At 41.5% G+C, this 19,554-nt stretch overlaps 1 pseudogene; it reads right to left on the bottom strand.

The window, feature by feature from the left end:
* Positions 1 to 15,217: 15,217 nt before the first annotated feature.
* LOC100663963 (dnaJ homolog subfamily A member 1-like) lies at positions 15,218 to 16,539 on the bottom strand (annotated as a pseudogene).
* Positions 16,540 to 19,554: the final 3,015 nt, after the last annotated feature.

The following is a 19,554-nucleotide window of genomic DNA, read 5'->3' as shown; positions in this document are numbered from 1 at the left end:
TGAATGCTACTATGGGCCAGTTACAGATGTTACAGAGATGAATAAGACAGGGTTCCTGGCTCCGAGAACTGCAGGACGTGGTGGCAGAGACAGGCATGTAAATAAACCAGCAACTCTGAGTCAGGTGTGTGGCAGACACTGTGATCTCTGTGTTCAACAGCCATTCTCTGCATCTTCCTGGCTAAATGGCCTTTTTTTTAATTTTCGGTATGCAGGCGCAATATGCTTAAAGAGGATTAGCCCAATTCAAAGATGAATCATTGTTAGTCCATCACGTAGTCTTTGCTGTGACTAGTTGGAGAGGCCGTGTGACCCTGTTCTGGTCAATGAGACAAAAGGCAGAATCTTATGGGAAATATCTAAAAAGGATTTTCTCACTAATCAAAAAAGAGAGACAAATGGGTAGAACATTCTCTTCCTGCCTTGGAGTGTAGTTTTTGAGGTGATGGGGGTTGGAGCTTGTAATCACGAATACACCATTTCTAACTCACTAGATGATAGAGTGGACAGGTAGAAAGATGTAGGTCCATGAAGATACAGTAGAACCGCTGAGCCAATCCTGCCACTGCCTTTCTCCAGAATTCTTGTTCTGTGACATAGCAGTGATCTCCTTATTGTTTAAAGCCCTTTTAGTCATAAATTACTGGTACCTGTAAAAATCCCAGTTGATATGTATTTCAATAAAATTATATGCAAATCCTTAAAAGAAACATGGGGTACAAGGAGGTAATTTGGCCAGGGGAAATCAAGGAGAGTTTCCTAGAGGAAGTAAACTTTGAGTTGTGTTTTGAAGAATAAATAGGAATTCAGTAGATAGAGAAAGCACGGAAGGGCATTCTGGGTGGAGGAAGGGGATGCGGAATGGCAAAAAGATATGGGGGGCCACGGACACTTTACTACATGGTTTTGAGGTGGCCAGAGTATCTTAGATGTTCAATAGAATGGATTCATGACATTTGTGGATTTGACATTATTTCCATACATTTTTATTTATACATATTTACCACTTTTAAGAATATAGACTTAAACTTCTAGGAGTCTGTAATTTTTCCTGGACTTAAATCTAAACCTCAGTGGCTCTGAGGTGGGCGATTGGATTGAGCAAGTCCTGTGGATTGCAGAGTACAGAATGCAGCTGTTCTGTCTTTTTTTTTTTTTTTTGCTGGTATCTTTCAGGAACTTTCAGCAATACATTAGAAATTTGGTTTCTTTGTTAGCCCAGGTGACCTGAGAAGCAGATGCCAGGACAGGATTAGACGGGCAAGGATTTTATTAGCGGAGCCACCTTGTGAGAAGAAATGGGGTGGGGGGAACCTGGTGAGGGCCTAGGGCCTTGATTCTGATGCAGAGAGAAGGTGAGATGGAGGGAAGGTTGGGTGGGAGTGCTTTAGACTGCCATACGGTCTAAGGAAGGTTCAGAAAGGCCAGCAGGGGGGCCTTTCAAAGTTGTCTTCAGAGGAGTCCCCAGTCTCCTAGGTACAGGCCTGCCTCAGTACCCCTGCCACGCTGAGTCATTGGCTGGGGAGCAGGTTTCAGTACAACCGTGGGATAGATTTCAGAGCACAGCCACTGGGGTCACCATCTATTATGCTCTCTGTGGTTGGGACTCTGCAAGGCATATTCTTAACTCCTTGCTCTTAAGTATAGTAACTACTAGGACTGCTGATGGGAGTGAAAAAAAAAAAGAGATAAAATATTTTGTACATTTTATTGGTAAAATTCTTAACCTCTTTTGGGTCACAGAACTCTTTTGGAAGTGGATTTAGGTATGGACTCCAGAAACATTCATGTATACAAAAGGATCCTTGCTCTAGCATGACTCCTTGGCCTCATCCAAGGTTTCTTTTCTGTGACTACTGGTTGCAGCGGAGTTGATGCTGACTCATAGTGCTCCTATAAGGACCCAATAGGACAGAGTAGGGTTCCAAGGCCAATCTTTATGGAAACAGACTACTGCATATTTCTCTTGAGGAGCAGCTGATAGGTTTGAACCACCGGCTTTCAGTTAGCAGCCGAGTGCTTAACCACTGCACCACCAAGGCTCCTTTTTCCGTGGCTAGGTTCTTGATATCCGCCTCCACAGCTCACCACTCGCTGACATCTGAATCTCTTCTGCCAATTGCTCCTTCTACATTTTGGAGAGACTCCTCAGCTCCTGATTTCAGCTGCCAAGTACACTTCCATTTGAAAGATATCTCGGTAAGAGTACTTACTTCTACCCTTTCATGGCTTCTCTGGACTCACCTACCAGTCTCAAAACTACCTCTCAATCCTCCCAATACCCATTCCTAGAACACCCAGAGGACGCAGCTGTGTCTGTTTAGCCCTTGCCCATTTCACAAGATAGGGCTTCCTTCTGCCTTCTAATCCCATATGGACCTGTTCTCTGAAATTTGGGGTTAACAACCTAGACTGTGGTCTTGATTTCATCCTTAACTCCTAAGGATGCCATATGCACTCTTTTATGTACTTTTCTCCAACCCCTGTGCTCACAGAATAATAAAGCTGAAATATATAACACCCACACAAATTCTTACCAACATAGCAGTAAAAATACATATATAAGGTTAAAAAAAATTCCAAATGTGCAAAGGGTATACAGTGAAAAGCTTATCTCCTTTTCTCCCCTATCCTCAAGTCCCCCAGTTATCCCCCCCACCAGGAACCTGCTATTATTAATCTCTTGTTTATTCTTTCAGACATATCCTTCTAATAGCACCGTAGACAAAATGAATGGTTAAGGAGATTTGAATTTGAACACATCTAGCTTAAAACAAAATAAAAACTGTACGAACATGAGCAAGTTATGCAAACTCTCTAAGTCTCAGTTTTTTCAGTCTAAAATAGGGGCAATCATCTTGCTTCATAGGTCAGATGAGAGGATAAAACAACATCTTTTATGTAAAGACTTCCCACCATAAATAGCATGTACGGCAGCCATGTTCTTCACCTGCTAGCATTCTAGCTTCCCAAAGCTGAGCTTTTCCTTCTACACTGTGGTTCGAACTGACTTTCCCTAACCCACTGCCTGTGACTCACCAACAAGTCCTCAACCATGGGACCAATTTCATAGTGAAGAATCTGGCTGGAGGAAGCACTTAATCAACTGTAGACACTCTATGCTGATTAAGCCACTGCTTCTTCTTAGAGGATTTATGGAACAGGTCATAAAGATTTGCTTTTTTTAAGGACTGGTAGAAATCAAGGTTTAGCTTTAGCTGTAGTCAAAGACAGAGACAGGAGACAGGAAGATAACAGGCTAAAGGAAAAGAGATGAGGGCATTTCCTGACCCAAATAAATAGAATAGTGTTGTGTTGACTCCACCAGAGTAAGCAACCAATAGTGTGAGTGTGCATTCCTTCCTTCGGGTGGAAATCTGTCCTTTTCCTCAGTGGGGAAATCAATTTCCTTGCAGGAAAACTCAGGAATCAAAAGCCCATAGAGCTAAGCACTTGGCCTTTCTAAATACATGTCATGTATTGACCTTGCTTAAAATGATTCTATGTGAAAAACAGGTTTAAAGAATTGAGTAGGGTTTTTTTTTTTTTTCCAGCAATTGCAATTATTATCTTTCAATGTTACAGATTTTCACGTGCTAGATGTGCCAACATTGGCAGAGTCTTTAGGAAGGATTTATCGTATAAGCTACCATATTTAAAGAAAGGCAGTGTTGTATCTGACTCAAATCTTTCCTGCAGTCAATCAACCAGTATATAAATAAAAGTAAAAATAAAATAAAGACTGGGTCAAGGGGGAAATGAGCATATATTTGAATGCTTTATTTGCTTTATGTTCAGGGGTGGATAACCCAGTAAACAAAGTAAACATGGGCTTACTTGTGCTTACTTACTTATCTGTAGTGACTGATTTCACATGGGTTTCACCACATCTAACATGTGAAGTTGGTCACTATGGATTAATAAGTAAGCACAAATAAGCCCGTGCTTACCTGGATTACTGGGTAATCCATCCCTGTCAGGGACTGTAAATTTGAAAAGGGGTCTTGATTCTGTAGGAAGGTGCTGTGAGGTTGGGAGACAGATGCCACCCATGCCTAGAAGCAGAATCTTTCATGTGGTGAAACTGTGAAACTGTTCACTACAGATGAACTGGTAAGCAAGGTAAGCACTGTGCCTATCGGATAATCCATCTTGGTTTATGTTTCTGAGCGTGCCATCTGGAGCTTTGTTGTTTGTGTGAGAAATGAAGAGACTTGTGTTCCCCTGCTTTGATTATCTTTGAGATTTAACTTCTATTAATTTTAAAGGCTAAAAAGATAGCATATACATCATGTTTTTCTTGTGAGGAGGGCTTCTGAGGCTTGTCTGCTCTTTTGAAGAAAATAACAGCCCTTCTGTTTCCTGACTTGCTCAGGGGCAGCTATTGTCATAAATGTAAACTCAGATTTCTCATGGTTTTATGTTTTAAGTTAGGAATAGAGTATCTAAAATATGCTTGTGTTTTTTCTGTCTCCTTTAACTTTTTATAACTGTGTAGCCCAAGATATGTGAGTTGAAATCATGAGAATTAAAATGTATACTTGTCATTGGAAAAGTAATTTCTTTTCTCCATTTTTGAAGTCTCAGCCCTGGGCTTGTGTTTGGGAAGGTAGGAGCACTTTGCTACTTTGCTCCAGAATTCTTGACCACAGATACTACTGTGGGATGCTCACCCCACCCCCAGCTCTAGATGAAGATGTGGGGGAAAAAACTGGTTGTTAAATGCTGCCCACAACTTAATTTCTTCTGCCCTGCAGAAATTCACTAATGCAAATTTTTTTTGGCGGTCTGTAAGCTCCATCATAAAGAGCTCTGCTGGTGCAGCGGTTAAGTGTTTGGCTGCTAACCAAAAGATTAGCAGTTCAAACCCACCATCTGCTCCACGGGAGAAAGATGTGATAAGTCTGCTGCATAAAGATTACAGCCTTGGAAATCCTATGGGTCAGTTCTGCTGTAGGGTTTCAATGAGTTGGGATCAACTTGATGGCAACGAGTTTTTTTTTTTTCTTTTAATGCTCCGCCATAGGAGTCCCTGGATGGTGCATACCTCGACTACCACCCAAAAGGTTGATGGTCTAACCTTTCCTAGGGGTACCTCGAAGGAAAGGCATGACAATCTGGTTCCTTAAGATTAGCAAAACCCAGTGCCGTTGAGTCGATTCCAACTCACAGTGACCCTATAAGACAGAGTAGAACTGCCCCATAGGGTTTCCAAGGATTACAGGCTTGAAAACCCTATGGAGCACAGTTTTACTCTGCAACACATGGGGTCACCATGAGTTACAATTGACTCAATGGCAACTGGTTTGTTTGTTTGTTTTTGGTTTTAAGCTCCACCATAATTATTCACAAATACTTTGTTTGCAGATCCAAAGGGGAAATTCTCACCTTATCATTTAGCTCTGTTTATAATTTAGAAAATGAGTAGATGAAATGTCTTTTGTTTCTATAAGTCTCCAAAAAAAGAAAAAAATATTTTTATTACTATGTGCTCCTCATTAGCTTTTTCCCCCATGTAAATCAGTGGCCCTTAACACGGAAAAAAGTCCCTGTCATGGATTGAGTTGTGTCCCCCCAAAATACCTATCATCTTGGCTAGGCCATGATTCCCAGTATTGTGTGATTGTGCACCATTTTGTCATCTGATGTGATTTTCCTATGTGTTGTAAATCCTGGAAACCCTGGTGGCATAGTGGTTAAATGCTATGGCTGCCAACAAAAAGGCTGGCAGTTCGAATCCACCAGGCGCTCCTTGGAAACTCTATGGGGCACTTCTACTCTGTCCTCTAGGGTTGCTATGAGTCGGAATTGACTCCAAGGCAGTGGGTTGTTTTTTTGTAAATCCTACCTCTATGATGTTAATGAGGTAGGATTAACAGCAGTTATGTTAATGAGGGAGTACTTAATCTACAAGATTAGGTTGTGTCTTAAACCAAGCTCTTTTGAGGTATAAAAGATAGAAGCAAGCTGAGAGACAGGGGGACCTGGTACCACAAAGAAAGCAATGCCAGGAGCACAGCCTGTCCTTTGGACTGAGGTTCCTGTGCAAAGAAGCTCCTAGACCAGGAGAAGACTGATGACAAAGACTTTGCCCAAAACTGACAGAGAAAACCTTCCTGTAGAGCTGACACCCTGAATTTGGACTTCTAGCTTCTTGGACTGTGAGAGAATGGATTTCTCTTTGTTGGAGCCATCCATTTGTGGTATTTCTGTTGTAGCAGCACTATATAACTAAGACATTTCCCTACCTATGCCAAATGATGGTTCCCTTTGATAACGTGAGAGTAATCAGGGATCAGCACAAGGAAAAGGGGAAATAGATTTCTTGTTCTTGGGACACTTACTGTCTGACTGGTGAGAAAACATGGCATTTTTTCAGTGATATAGAAATGATAAATGTGGTTGTGGTCTAGATAAGTAGTTCTCAACCTGTTTTTCTGCCACAACACACATGTGAATTGAAGTTTACGTATGCGAGACATACCCATGCAAGTTATCATGACTAAACAGAATTCTTCAGGAAGAGCTATAACCCCATTTCTTTACCTTCTGTTCAAGAGAACATTAGAATGCAAGTAAACAAGCATGTTAATATTTAAAGAATATCCTTGAATTTATTCCCATTTATGACAATTATTTAAAAACTTTGGTACTTTATCATTAATAATGAGTTATTTGCAACACACTTCACAACTGACTACCCACACAGTTCAGAAGTTGAAAGGTGCTGATTTATGCAATAATTACTGCTGGGGTTCATAGTATTATCCTTCATTTGGGCCCCACAAACTCACACACACACACATAAAGTTATCAAAGTACCTGAGAGTGCTTTGTCTCAGGATTCAGCACTAAGCACTGACAGAGCACAACCCTAAAACTAAACATATCCTTTTGTGAGTAACACAGTCAAAGCTCAAGAGAAATGCAACTCCGTATCTCTTGCCCTATGCCCTTGTGTCTGAATGCCATGAAGATTTGTAGGTGCTACTGGCGTCAAGACTGACACCACAGAGAACAGAAAGGATTCTCGCTGTAGAAGTGGTTAAAAAACCATTTGCCATAGAATTGACTTCCACTCTCATGGCAACACCACGTGTGTCAGAGTAGAACTGTTCTCCACAGGGTTTTCAAAGACTGGTTTTATTGGAAGTAGATCGCTAGGCCAGAACTGCTTTACCTTGCTTGTGGGTTGTCCAGATTCAGACTCATTTAAGCATTGAGTAAATATCTCATTCTTACTTAAGGTGGATCAGTAATTCACCTGCCCCAGCATTTTGCCAAAGTGGCAGAAATGTAGGCAACTATGCCATTTGATACTTCTCCAGGTCTCAGCTGCTGCATAGCTTGTTTCAGTTACCAGACGCCAAGGAAGTTAGGCGATGAGTTGTGACCACAACAGGGTGCTGTTAGTGCAAGGGTGGGTGAAGAGGAACAGTAAGGCCCTGGAGGAGAATGAGTATTTGTCCCTTCTGTGGTCTTATCTCCCAAGTCCTGCCTTTGTCTGCAAAGGCCTAGTGGGAGAGGCAGTGGGCCAGGGGCAGAGTTTTGATCTCCAGTCCATCATTCTCTCCTGTGAGATTGGCAGTCTTGGCACTGGCCTCCCAATGAGTAGTTGGGGGAGGAGAAGGAGGAAGGAGGTGCTGCTGCATTTCTTCTCATTCCAACCTCATTGACTCTTTCCCTGCTACTCCAGACCCTATTTTGATGACTAATGATTTAGAAAAGAAGGCATAATAAGGGGGTGGGAAGTGGTGTGTGAATTCACAAGTGCTTAAATGAACTTCTGGTCAGAACTGCAGGAAGGGGAAATGATGTTGAAGACTTGAGCAAAAGCTTTGAGTCATGCATACTTTAAGAGAAGAACTGTTGATGTGTGTCCTGATCACTGAGCGACAGCAGCTCTTTCAGCTGCTTTGTGATAATCACTAGCTTTCTAACCTGTGTGGATACAAAATACTTTATCACATAATTGAAGTTCTATCATTTCTAGGAACTTAACTAGGCACTAAAAATAGAATGAAAAAAACAAAAAACAAGGTGCCTGGGCTCAAAGATGTCATGGAGAAGCAGAAAGATGGATACATAATTACAATGCAATATGTTGTGACAATAAAGAAATAATATCCAGTTTTTATTCATTTGCTAATTCAGTGCCAGTTTATACAGTTTATTTTAATGAATTAATTCTCAATGACACTGTAAGTCAGGAATTATTATTTTCATTATAGTGGGGGAAACTGAGACTCAGTGAGGTTAAGCAACTTGCCCAAGCTAGTAAGTGAGAGTTGGAATTCAACCTCCAGTCTCCATGGCTTCAAGCCTGTACCCTTTCTTGTGAACCACACAGCCTCCCTATAGCCAGTGCTTGTGCACAAAAAGGAGAATCTAACTCTGCCTAGAGGGATAGGCAAGGCTGTATGGCAAAAAGAATGCTTGGTTTTGAAGAACGAATGGTTCATAGGTGACAAGAGGGAAGCATGAAGAAGGCATCCCGAGTGGAGGAAATGGTATATGCAAAGTTTTAGGGATAGAAGAACATGGCACATTCAATAATCTGCAATTAATTCAGCGTGGCTAGAGCTTAGAGAGCAAGAGGAAAGTGGAAAGAAATGAAATTAGAAAAGCAAGTGAGAGTCATAATGTGAAGGGACTTGAGAAACCTGATGTGGCCATACTTCTTGGTCTGGGTATGAGGGCTCCCTAAGAGGTGTGGCTGGTAGGTTCAGAGAAGTTGTGGGAATCTGTTCTGGAAGGACCAGCAGGTTTTGGTAGCATCTCTTAGATCCCCAGGGCTATCTCTGTGCATATGTATAATCGGTGCATACATTAGCTCCTGCTGTAATGGACAAGTATGAGTTCCAAAGAACCGGTGGTGTATCGACCTCTTATAAAACAAATTGTATATGCAGGTATCTGAGGGGTGGTGTTGATGGATGTGATTGGGTAAGGTACTGTAGTAAATAGAATGAAAATTCTTGGAAAAGCATGTTTGAATACCCTAGAATCATGGTTTGCAAACTGGGCTATATGGTGGTATTTAGCAGATACCCCATGTCTTAAATATGGAATATCTCCAATGGGAATGAATGTATCCAAATATTTTGAAGAAAAAAAAAAAAACCCATTGCTGTCGAGTCAATTCTGACTCATAGTGACTATATAGGACAAAGGAGAACTGCCCCATATGGCTTCCAAGAAGTAGCTGGTGGATTCGAATTGCTGACCTTTTGGTTAGCAGCCTGAGCTCTTAACCACTGAGCTACCAGGGCTCCATTTTGAGAAGAACCTACTATTTTACTTTAAAAGAAGATAACTTTTGGAATAGAATGCCAACTTAATATAATTAGTTTAGTTAAAATGAAACCTGAAAGGAATTGCAAACCCATGCCTGTGGATCTAGTTCCTCTACCCCTAATACCCCAGCCTGTACCACCCTCTACTCTGAATCAGTTGTGGGTTTATTTTCCCATGCCATTGGGTATACTATTGTGGAAAAAAAAAATTTTTAAGTACTAATTTTTTGTCAAACATTGCTTGAGAATCTACTCCTTGCCAGATACTGTGCAAGCCACCCAGTATAAAAGAGTAACCAACTTGGTCCTAAAGGAGCTCAGTTTATGGCACACTTCTAAGGAGACTGAGTTCAATATTTCACAAGTCATTTCAAGATGTTTCAGTATTTTGCATTGTGCCAAGCTGCAGGCTTTGTGGTTAGTGGAAGGGCATGCATTATGGAGTGACAGAAACCTGTTGCTGTCAAGTTGATTCCAACTCATGGTGACCCCATGTGTGTCACAGTGGAACTGTGCTCCAGAGGGTTTTCAGGGCTGTGACCTTTTGGAAATAGATCACCAGGCTTTTCTTTTGAGGCACCCCTGGGTGGATTTGAATCATTACCCTTTCAGTTAGTTGCCCAGCTCTTAACCATTTGTACCACACAAGTACCCCTGGAGTAAGATCAGACTGCTTTAAAATCTTGGCTTTGGTACTAACTTAATTACGGTGTCAGAAAAGAGTATGGACTGCCAGAAGAATGAAGAAATGTGTCTTGGAAGAAGTACAGCCAGAGTGTTCCTTGGAACGGAGGATGATGAGACTTTGTCTCACATACTTTGTACGTGTTATCGAGAAGGACCAGTCCCTGGAGAAAGACCTCATGCTTGGTAAAGTAGAGGGTTAGTGAAGAAGAAGAGCCTCAGCAAGATGGATTGACACAGTGGCTGCAACAACGGGTTCAAACATAATAATTGTGAGGATGGCGCAGGACTGGATGGTGTTTTGTTCTGTTGTACATTGGTCGCTATGAGTTGAAACTGACTTGATGGCACCTAACAACAAGAAGTGCTAGGGAAAGTTGCTTTAACCTAAGCCTTACTTGTATGTTATAAATCATGTAATCTTCATGAGAGCACTCTAAGCCATTATTATTCCCATTTTATACGTGAAAAAATGAAAGCAATGGTATTACGTGAGTTGCCCAAGATCACACATCTAGTGTATGGTGGCAGTCTGGCTCCAGAGCATCAGTTCTAACACCTTTGATGTATGTGTTGTCTGGCATAGCCTTGGGACATGGTCTAGACAAGACAGGGTACATAATTTTTGAGACCCAGTGCAAAATGAAAATGTGGGGCCTCTTGCTCAAGAAAAAAGTGCTTTAAAAGATAATAAAATATAAAACTTTTTCCTTTTTTCAGAAGTCTCTTGACTGGACAAGGTATTTTTACTTGATATTTATTGTTGTGTTCTTAGAGTGCAGACCTTCACAGATCCTAGGGCTCATGGGCCACCCACAGGCTTCTGATTTCTCCTTCACTGAGTCACCCACCCAATGCACAGTGGCACTTTTAGCACAATGCCTCTCACTTGAGACATGTGTGTGGGGAACAAGGGATAGTTGGTATCCCCAACCCCCATCCTCTCTGTGCCCTGGCCCCTACAGAGGTGGAGCGCAATGGTGAAATGTGAGCTCCCACAGTGGATGCAAAGGTAGCAGTGGCAGAGCGTGGGTGGGGAGTGGGAAACCGAATGGGCTCTTAGGATGCCAGGGATTGGGATAGCTAACTGAGAACCATCTGGGGCAGGTGGAGAGGCACGAGGGGTGGGACTGTGTGTGAGCTGCAGTCCCAAATCCCTCATGAGAATTCATAGCTAACCATATTAAAAAATTGAAGATGGTGACTGAAGACCATTAAACCCCATAAGCAGGGCCCTTTGGAGCTGGGTTCCTGAGCAACTATATGGTCCCACACCATGAAGCCTGTCCTGTCTTGAGTCTAGAGGCAAACCCACTGTGCCTCCTCTCCCATAGACACAAAGGGTCTCAGTTTTCAGCTCTGTTTTTTAAAATAGGTGTTGAGGATTTCTTTCATTGTTCTTGCATGGATAAAGCAAAACAACCCTTGGGACAAAGACAGTATTGCAAATCATGTTAGTACACGTTTTTGTTCTTTTGCTCTTTTTTTTTTTTGCAGTGCTGAGTGATGATTACAAAGTGCTATGAAAGGTCTAAGTAACTATTCCCTCCCTGTGAATCCTTTAAGAATTTTTTTTTTTCCCCTTGAGAGCCCCCTGTAGGCTTAAATCTCTTATGCCCACAGGGTCAACATGGTCTAATTCTAAGGAAATAGCATCAGTTTCTACTAAGGGAGACCACATTCACATTTGATGTGGTTATATAATATTTTCCACATGTGACCACAAAGGAACCCAAATCCTTCATCACAGGAGACATGATTAGGTCTTAAATAAACCCAGAGCAAACGGCAGGTGATGATGGTAAATAAAACTATGATTGGTGAGTTATTGCTTTTGAGGTTTCCATTTAATAATTAATTAAATGGAAGCCGCTTAGTGATACTCTCTGGGGTTTGTATTGATAAGAGCAATAAGATATACTATGTACCTTGCCACTGATCTTCCTTGTGAACTTCAATCTACGCACTGAATTCATAGTTGTGTATCTTGCAAAGTCAGGACAACATTCACCTCTCAGGTCTGTGCAAGAGTGTGTGGCTATGTGGTACCAGGACTTTCATTGGTCCTAGTTTTTTTCAGACCCTTTATCATGAATGGAGTCAAAAGAACAAAGATTATGCTTGACTGCTGGATTCGATTCTGGGCCTATTTACCTCTTGCTACACTACTGAACAGGTTTCAGTGGAGGTTCCACACTAAGACGGACTAGGAAAAAAGACCTGGTGGTCTACTTCTAAAAATCAGCCATTGAAAACCGTATGGATCACAATGGTCTGATCCACAGTTGATCATAGGTATGGTGCAGCATGGACAATGTTTTGTTCCATTGTACATGGGTTGCCATGTGTTGGGAGCCTACTCGACAGCAGCTAGCAACAACCACAACATATTCCATGTTGCACTTTTTAAACTGGGGTGTCTTGAAATTGCAAAAATACCAAGTAGATTTAGAGTTGGATATGCTGGATGGCATCAGTAATGGTCTTCTCAGGGAAAATAAATACGGAAAATTTTCTCAACTCTCACAAGTCTCTGAAATTTAGTAGAAATGGCTTCCAAAGGGTTGCTTTCTTTTGCATTAAAACAGGGGGGAGAGTGGGGTGATTCTGTTCTGCTTTTTGAGTTGGGAGGTCTGGTGTGCAAGAGGATAAGTGCTTTCTTAGTATTAATCATGTTTCCCTTTGTCTTAGTTATCTAGTGCTGCTGTAAGAGAAATACCACAAGTGGATGGCTTTAACAAAGAGAAATTAATTTTCTAACAGTCTAGTAGGCTAGAAGTCCAAATTCAGGACTTCAGCTTTCTTTTGGCTAGATGTCCAAATTCAGGAGAAGGCTTTCTTTCTCTGTCGGCTCTGGAGGAAGGTTCTTCTCATCGATCTTCCCTTGAATCAGGAGCTTTTCCATGCAGGAACCCCAGGTCCGAAGGACACACTCTGCTCCTGGCTCTGCTTTCTTGTTGGTATGAGGTGAAGGTCACACTCCAGGGAAAGTCCCTTTACATTGGATCAGGGATGTGACCTGAGCAAAGGTGTTACATCCCAGCCTAATCCTTTTTAACATAATGTACTCTTGCTTCATTAACCACAGGTAGAGATTAGGATTTGCAACACATAGGAAAATTATATCAATCACAAAATGGAGGACAACCACACAATACTGGGCTTCATGGGCTAACCAAATTGACCCAGATTTTTGGGTGATACAATTCAATCCATGGCACATTTCTTTAATCTTCAATGTAGATTCATTGCATTTTATTTTTCTTCTGCTTTAATTTTCTCCATATTACTTATTATCATCTGATGTACTATATACTTAGTTATTTGTCCATTGTTTGTCACCCCCAGCAGAGTATAAGCTTCATACTGGCAGGGACCTTGTGTTTTGTTCTTTTCTGTACAACTAGCACCTACTATGGTAACCAGCAGATAGTGACAATAATAGATGACAATAGCTAATATTTACTATGTGCCTGACAATGTTCTAAGCACTTGATATTTATTATATTACTTGATCTTACAACACCCCTTTGGGATAGATTATATTTTTATCCTCATTTTACAGATGAGAAAACTGAAGCTTAGACAAGTTAAGCAAGTTTCCCAAAAGCCACACAGTTGGAAAGTAGTAGAGCCATGATTTGAACCCAGGCTGAGTGACTCCAGCATTTGCACCTAACCACTGTGTTATACTGTTCCATGAGGGCAGGAATCTTGACTGCTTTGTTTCCTATTGTGTCCTCACACCCAATACATACCAGGTTCTCAATAAATATGTTTTTGAGTAGATGAATGTTCCTGGTAGAAAGGGCAGTGACTGTCAAAGACAGAGGCAAGTCATTGGAACTGGCTTCTTCTCAAGCAGTCAGGTGAGATGATTGTTTTCAAGCATAGTATGGAGGCTGCTCACATCGTCAAGCTTATGCCTCCCCCTTCTTCATCTTCTCTTCATTCTACCGTCACTGACATGTGGGTTGTTGGGGGCAGGGGCTGTTTTGAGTTCAAAGAAGTCAGCCCTGGGAGAGGCTGCCCATCAATCCTGGTGACTAATCCCTCGGACATGCAGTGGAGTCGGCTGTTCTGGCAGAGCCAGCCCATCCCCAGTGCCCTGGATCTCCTCACAAGGCCCCCACACGTTGTTTAGCCCAAGAAATGTGCAGTCTCCTTGTGACTCATGATGTATTCATTTAGTGTCTTTCATAAGTAGCTCTCTCTGGGGGCAAGACTTCTCTTGTCCAACTAAAAATGTTCAGAGATGTCTGTGTGTGTGTGTGTGTGTGTATGTGTGTGTGTTCATTTACTGTGGCTGGACTCCGAAATAGTTTGTATCACTCTTAAAAACAGCAAGGTATAAAATATTCAATTTATCTTGTTCTCTCGTTGCCAGATAGCTGTCAAGTTGCAAGACAGTCCAATGGCAGCTTTGGAAAAGAATATTACTTCAGTGTGTGTGTGTGTGTGTGTGTGTGTGCGCGCAGACTTACGCACCTGGGTGAGAGGGAAAGGGAAGGACAGTGGTGGTACAGCTACTATGTGAAGTTTCAAGTACCAAATACAAATGCGTTGCTACAATTGGGACTGTTAAGCTTTGCAGTCCATTAACACACACAGTGGGGAATCATTGCCCTTTGCCCACTTGGAGGTAGCAGAAACCACCCCTACTTGGACACAAAGGCTGCCTTGGGAATGAGATTGCTAACCACAGTCGAGGGAAAGGCTTTCAACTAAGAAGGATGTGAGAAGCATAAAAGAGGCCTTTATTTGCAGGCACCAGACAAGCTGAATTCTGATTCTGTTACCAGAGAACTGATGTTAGGATCAAGGTATTATATAAGCCTATAAAAACTGAACAAAGAAATAGAATTACTGCTTTAACAATCAGACTTCTGATAAATATAAAGGATGCCGCTGGACTATTTCATACTTCTACACAAGAAGGGAAGTATGTAATAGTATAAAACCCAACTGGCAGCCAAATATCCTCATCTCTTATATGTTCTCATATGTGAGTTTGTGAACTTTTATTTCAATACATGTAATGCAGAAATTATAGTCATGTTTTTAGTTTAGATCAGTGTTTTTGCTTTTTTTTTTTGCTTTTATATTTGAGTTTATTCTTCATTTAACTTTAAAACACTATAGTTGAACATTAAAACAAAAACAATAGCAAGTAGTGAGCATATTATGATTACAGTCCTTCACTTCTTCACTACAGCATATAAAATGCCAACAGTGAGCATTATTCAGTGGCCTCCATTAAGAGGTCTGACACTGAACCCCACCTCTGGGGTGATGGTCATCATCTTCATATGCTTCTCCATTGTAATGAAGCCGTCTTTCCTGGTTTGGATCAAAGTCCACCAGTTCTACCTGATCCATTTCATCAGTCTCTTCTACTTCCTTCCTCTCAGGTAGGAGTTTTTCCAGCAAAGAGAGTTTTTCGGGAGAGAGAAAGCCATTCTCAGGAAAGTTTACCTTAAATTCGATGATCAGGCGCCCCTTTTCATATGGTCTAAGATAAAGTGGCATGCCTTCATTTAGCACACACTTGATATCTTCATGCTTGACAATCTGACCTGGATGAGAAGTGATGACTATGGTTCGGTTGTCAAGAGTAGATATTGGCTTCTGGAAGCCACACAATGCCTCAACCAGCTGTATGTCCATACACATGAAAAGGTCTTCTCGTCTAGTAAAAACAACATGGTCCTTCTGATCTAAAGCAATGATAATATCTCCTGGCTCCAGTCCTGGCTCTTGGTCTCCTTCACCATGGAATGTTATCTTCTGGCCATCTTTCATGCCTTTGGCAATGTGAACTTCTAGAATCTTCTTCTCTCAAACGATCTTCCTTCCATTGCAACTTTTACATCTGTCTTTAGGGCTGATCTGTTCTCCATGGCCCTGGCATTCCATGCGCACAGACTGAATTTGCTGAACCATTCCAGGTCCTATCTGATGAATTCGTATTTACATTCCAGTACCTCGGCAATTAGGACAGCACTCTACTGCTCCTTACCACCTCGGCCTTCACATTTATTACAAATCACATTCTTTTGCAGAGCTAGTTTTCTTGTTGCACAATTATATAAGTCTTCTAACATCACTGACAGTTGACGCACAACATTTTTTCCTCTCCTTTCTCTCTGCATCCTTCCACCACCTCCAAAAAACATATCAAAGATGTCCATGGGGGAGCCAAAACCACCACCTGCTCCACCCTCTTTGATGGCCTGCTCTCCTCCTTTGTCATACAATTCTCTTTTCTTTGCATCAGAAAGCACTTCATAAGCTTGAGAAATTTGTTTGAACTTCTCGCCTTCATTTGGATTCTTATCAGGGTGGTACTTCAAGGCCAGTTTCCTATAAGCTTTTTTCAGCTCTTCCTGGGTGGCATTGGGTTTGACCCCCAAAACATCATAGTAAGTGGTTTCTTTCACCATTTTCTACAGCAGTTGAGCGGACCAAGGCTAGTGTGGGGGAGCGGGACGGAGCACGTAGCTGTACGCAGTTCGGGAGCCACCACGCCTCCACCTCTCACCGAGCGTTCTGGAAAGTTCCCCCGTTTTTGCTTATTTAAGCTATCTTTTTTTTTTTTTTGAACCTTATAATTGTAAACATCTGATGCCTTAGTAAAAACCCTTTGGAAAGGTGGTCATAGCAGGCATAATTTACCTTCATTTGCTTGATCACTGTACACTACAAGCTCTCATTGACACTTCAAAATAAAGAATAATAATAAAGAGTAAAGCATGACTAGAACCTATATTAACCTTTTACTTGCTGAAAGAGGGTTGTAGTGACTTTTATGCAGAAATAAAATACTTCTAGTCTATTATCGACAGCAAGGTATTCGTTTTGTCATTTTCTGAAAATAGAAGGAAGGAAAGACAAAGATCTCCTTTGTAGCCTTTATTTTTGTGGAGGAGAGAAGGATTAAACAATAGACATAAGTAAAAAATATACACTAAGGTAGAAGGTAATGAGTGCAGTGAGTAAAGAAAAGTAGAATGTGGAAAGAGAGATTGAGAGTTGGGTGTGGGAGATATGTGGAAATTTATAATATGAAGGTCAGGGTAGGCATCACTGGAGGGTGACATTTGAAGGAAGCACGGGAGTTAAATGTGGATATCTGAGGGGAAGAACATTTCAGGCAAAAGGAAAAGCCAGTGCAAAGGCCAGAGTGTGAGCACACCCAGCATATTGAGGAACAGCAAAGACACCTGTGGGATTGGAGCAAAGGGAGTGCAAGGGAGAGAGTAGTAGGATTGGAGATCAGAGCAGAGGAGGGTTGTAAGATCTTTTAGGTCACGTAAGGACTTTCATTTTTGTTCTGAAAGAAAATGGAGCCATCATGAGTGTTTAAGTGGAGGAAGAACTTGATCAGATTTGTTTAAAAGGATAAGTCTGGCTGTACTCTTGAGGGTCAAGGGTAGACGTTAAGGATGCTGATTAGAAAGCTATTGCAGTGATCTAGGTGTCTCAGTTATCTGTTGATGTGTAACAGATTACCCACAAATTTGGTAGCTTAAAATATTTATTATCTCATAGTGTGATCGATAAGGTTGTGTGTTAACTTGGCTGAGCCATGATTTTCAGTGGTTTGGCAGTTATGATGTAGTTTGGCTGTCGTATGATGATGTTATCACTTCCATGATGACGTTTGATATAATGTGATCACCTCCATGATGGGATCTGCCGTGAGTAGTCAAAAGGTTGAAATGGAGTTTCCTTGGGGTTGTGTCCTGCATCAAGTATAAATGGACTCTCTGGCAAGGCTCGTGGGCTTTTTGCTCATGCTGGATCCTGCAGCTGACTCCTGTTTGTCTGATCTCCAGTTCTTGGGACTTGAGCTAGCACTTATCTGCAGTCTTGCCTGCTAATCTTGGGGTTCAATGGTCTTTGTAGCCTGTGAGCAAGAGCCCTACTGTCTGACCTGCCAATCTTGGGTTCACCAGCCCCTGTGGCTAGGTGATTTAGGAGAAGCCTCCATCCTGACCTATGGATTTGGGATGTTCCAGCCTCTACAACCACATGAGCTATTTCCTTGATATAAATCTCTTTATATAGATATTTATATGCTTTACAGGTTTTGCTTCTCTAGAGAACCCAGCCTAAGACACATAGTTTCAGTGGTCAAGAATTCAGATACGGCTGAGCTGGGTCCTCTGGTCCAGGGTCTCTAATAAGGCTGCAAGCAAGGTGTCAGCTGAGGGGACAATCATTTCAAGACCTGATTAGGGGTGGATTCGTTTCCGAGTTTACTCACATGGAAGTCAGTTCCTGTGTGCTATTGGATTGAGGGCTTTGATTTCCTGATAGAGGTTGCTCTGAGATTTCCTTCAGTTCCTTGCCATATGAGCTTCTCCATAGGGGAGCTCATGACATGGCAGCTTACTTCAGTGAGTGAGCGACTGTTTTGGAATGAATTGTGTCTCCCCAAAATATGCATTGTAAATCCTAACATCTATGCCTGTGGTTATAATCCCATTTAGGAATGGTTTGTCTTTGTTATGTTAATGAGGCAGGATTAGTGTAGTGTGTATCTTCAGTCAATGTTTTTTGAGATGTGAAAAAGATTAAATGCAAGCTAGCAAGCAGAGTGGAGGAGGAGAGATGCCAAGCCACATGAAGATCACCCAGGAGCAGAAGCTCAAAGGGACAAGAACCTTCCTCCAGAGCTAACAAAGAGAGAAAGCCTTACCCTGCAGCTAGCACCCTGAATTCAGACTTCTAGGCTCCTAAACTGTGAGAAAATAAACTTCTGTTTGTTAAAGCCACGCATTTGTGGTATTTCTGTGATAGCAGCACTAGATAACTAAGAGCAAGCAAGAAGAGTCAGAGAGAGAGTTTGTGTAGGTCACCAAAACCTGTTGCCATCAAGTTGATTCTGACTCAGCACAGTCTTGTATAATTTTGGAAGTGACATCCCATTAGGTTTGCCATATAATATTTATTAGAAATAAGTCACTAAATCCAGCCCACACTAAAGGCAAAAAGGTTATGCAAGGGTGTGAATAGCAGGAGGTGGGGATTAATGAGAGCCATTTCATAAATTGCCTAACACAACTGGCAAGAGATGATGCTAGATTAATAGCAGTGGTGGTGGTGAGTAGTGGTAACAAAATTCATAGAAAATCTTGGACTTGTATATGACTTCAGGCACTTTGCTTAATATACCTGGGTTTTGGTTTTCTACTTTCAATTGAGTGCCTACTCAACCACTACTCCACGAGTTACTGAAAAAGAGCTTAAGCGAGATGCCAAAGTTTACATGGCTAATTAATGATAGAATTTATATTAAGCCCTGGCAGTCCTGCTTCACAATTTTTTTTTTTTTAATACTACTTCACAATCTATACTCCTAATTCAGAGAGGACAGCAGAAAGGATAAAGTGACTGAAATTATTTAAAAAAATACAAAGTACTATGCAGATAAAAGTAAATCCTGGTCACCAATGTGGGCACAAGAATAGAGACAGCTTAGTTTTAAAGAATGTTCAGTGTAAAAGATGACATTGATGTCAATTTTCCTGGGTGGAGAAATCAAGCAGTGCTGAGGAAAAGATGCAGA

This window comes from Loxodonta africana, chromosome 8 (genome assembly GCF_030014295.1).
Source record: "Loxodonta africana isolate mLoxAfr1 chromosome 8, mLoxAfr1.hap2, whole genome shotgun sequence".
Taxonomy (NCBI): domain Eukaryota; kingdom Metazoa; phylum Chordata; class Mammalia; order Proboscidea; family Elephantidae; genus Loxodonta; species Loxodonta africana.
The sequence above is the reverse complement of the archived record's forward strand: the minus strand, read 5'-3'. Positions and strand labels throughout refer to the sequence as shown.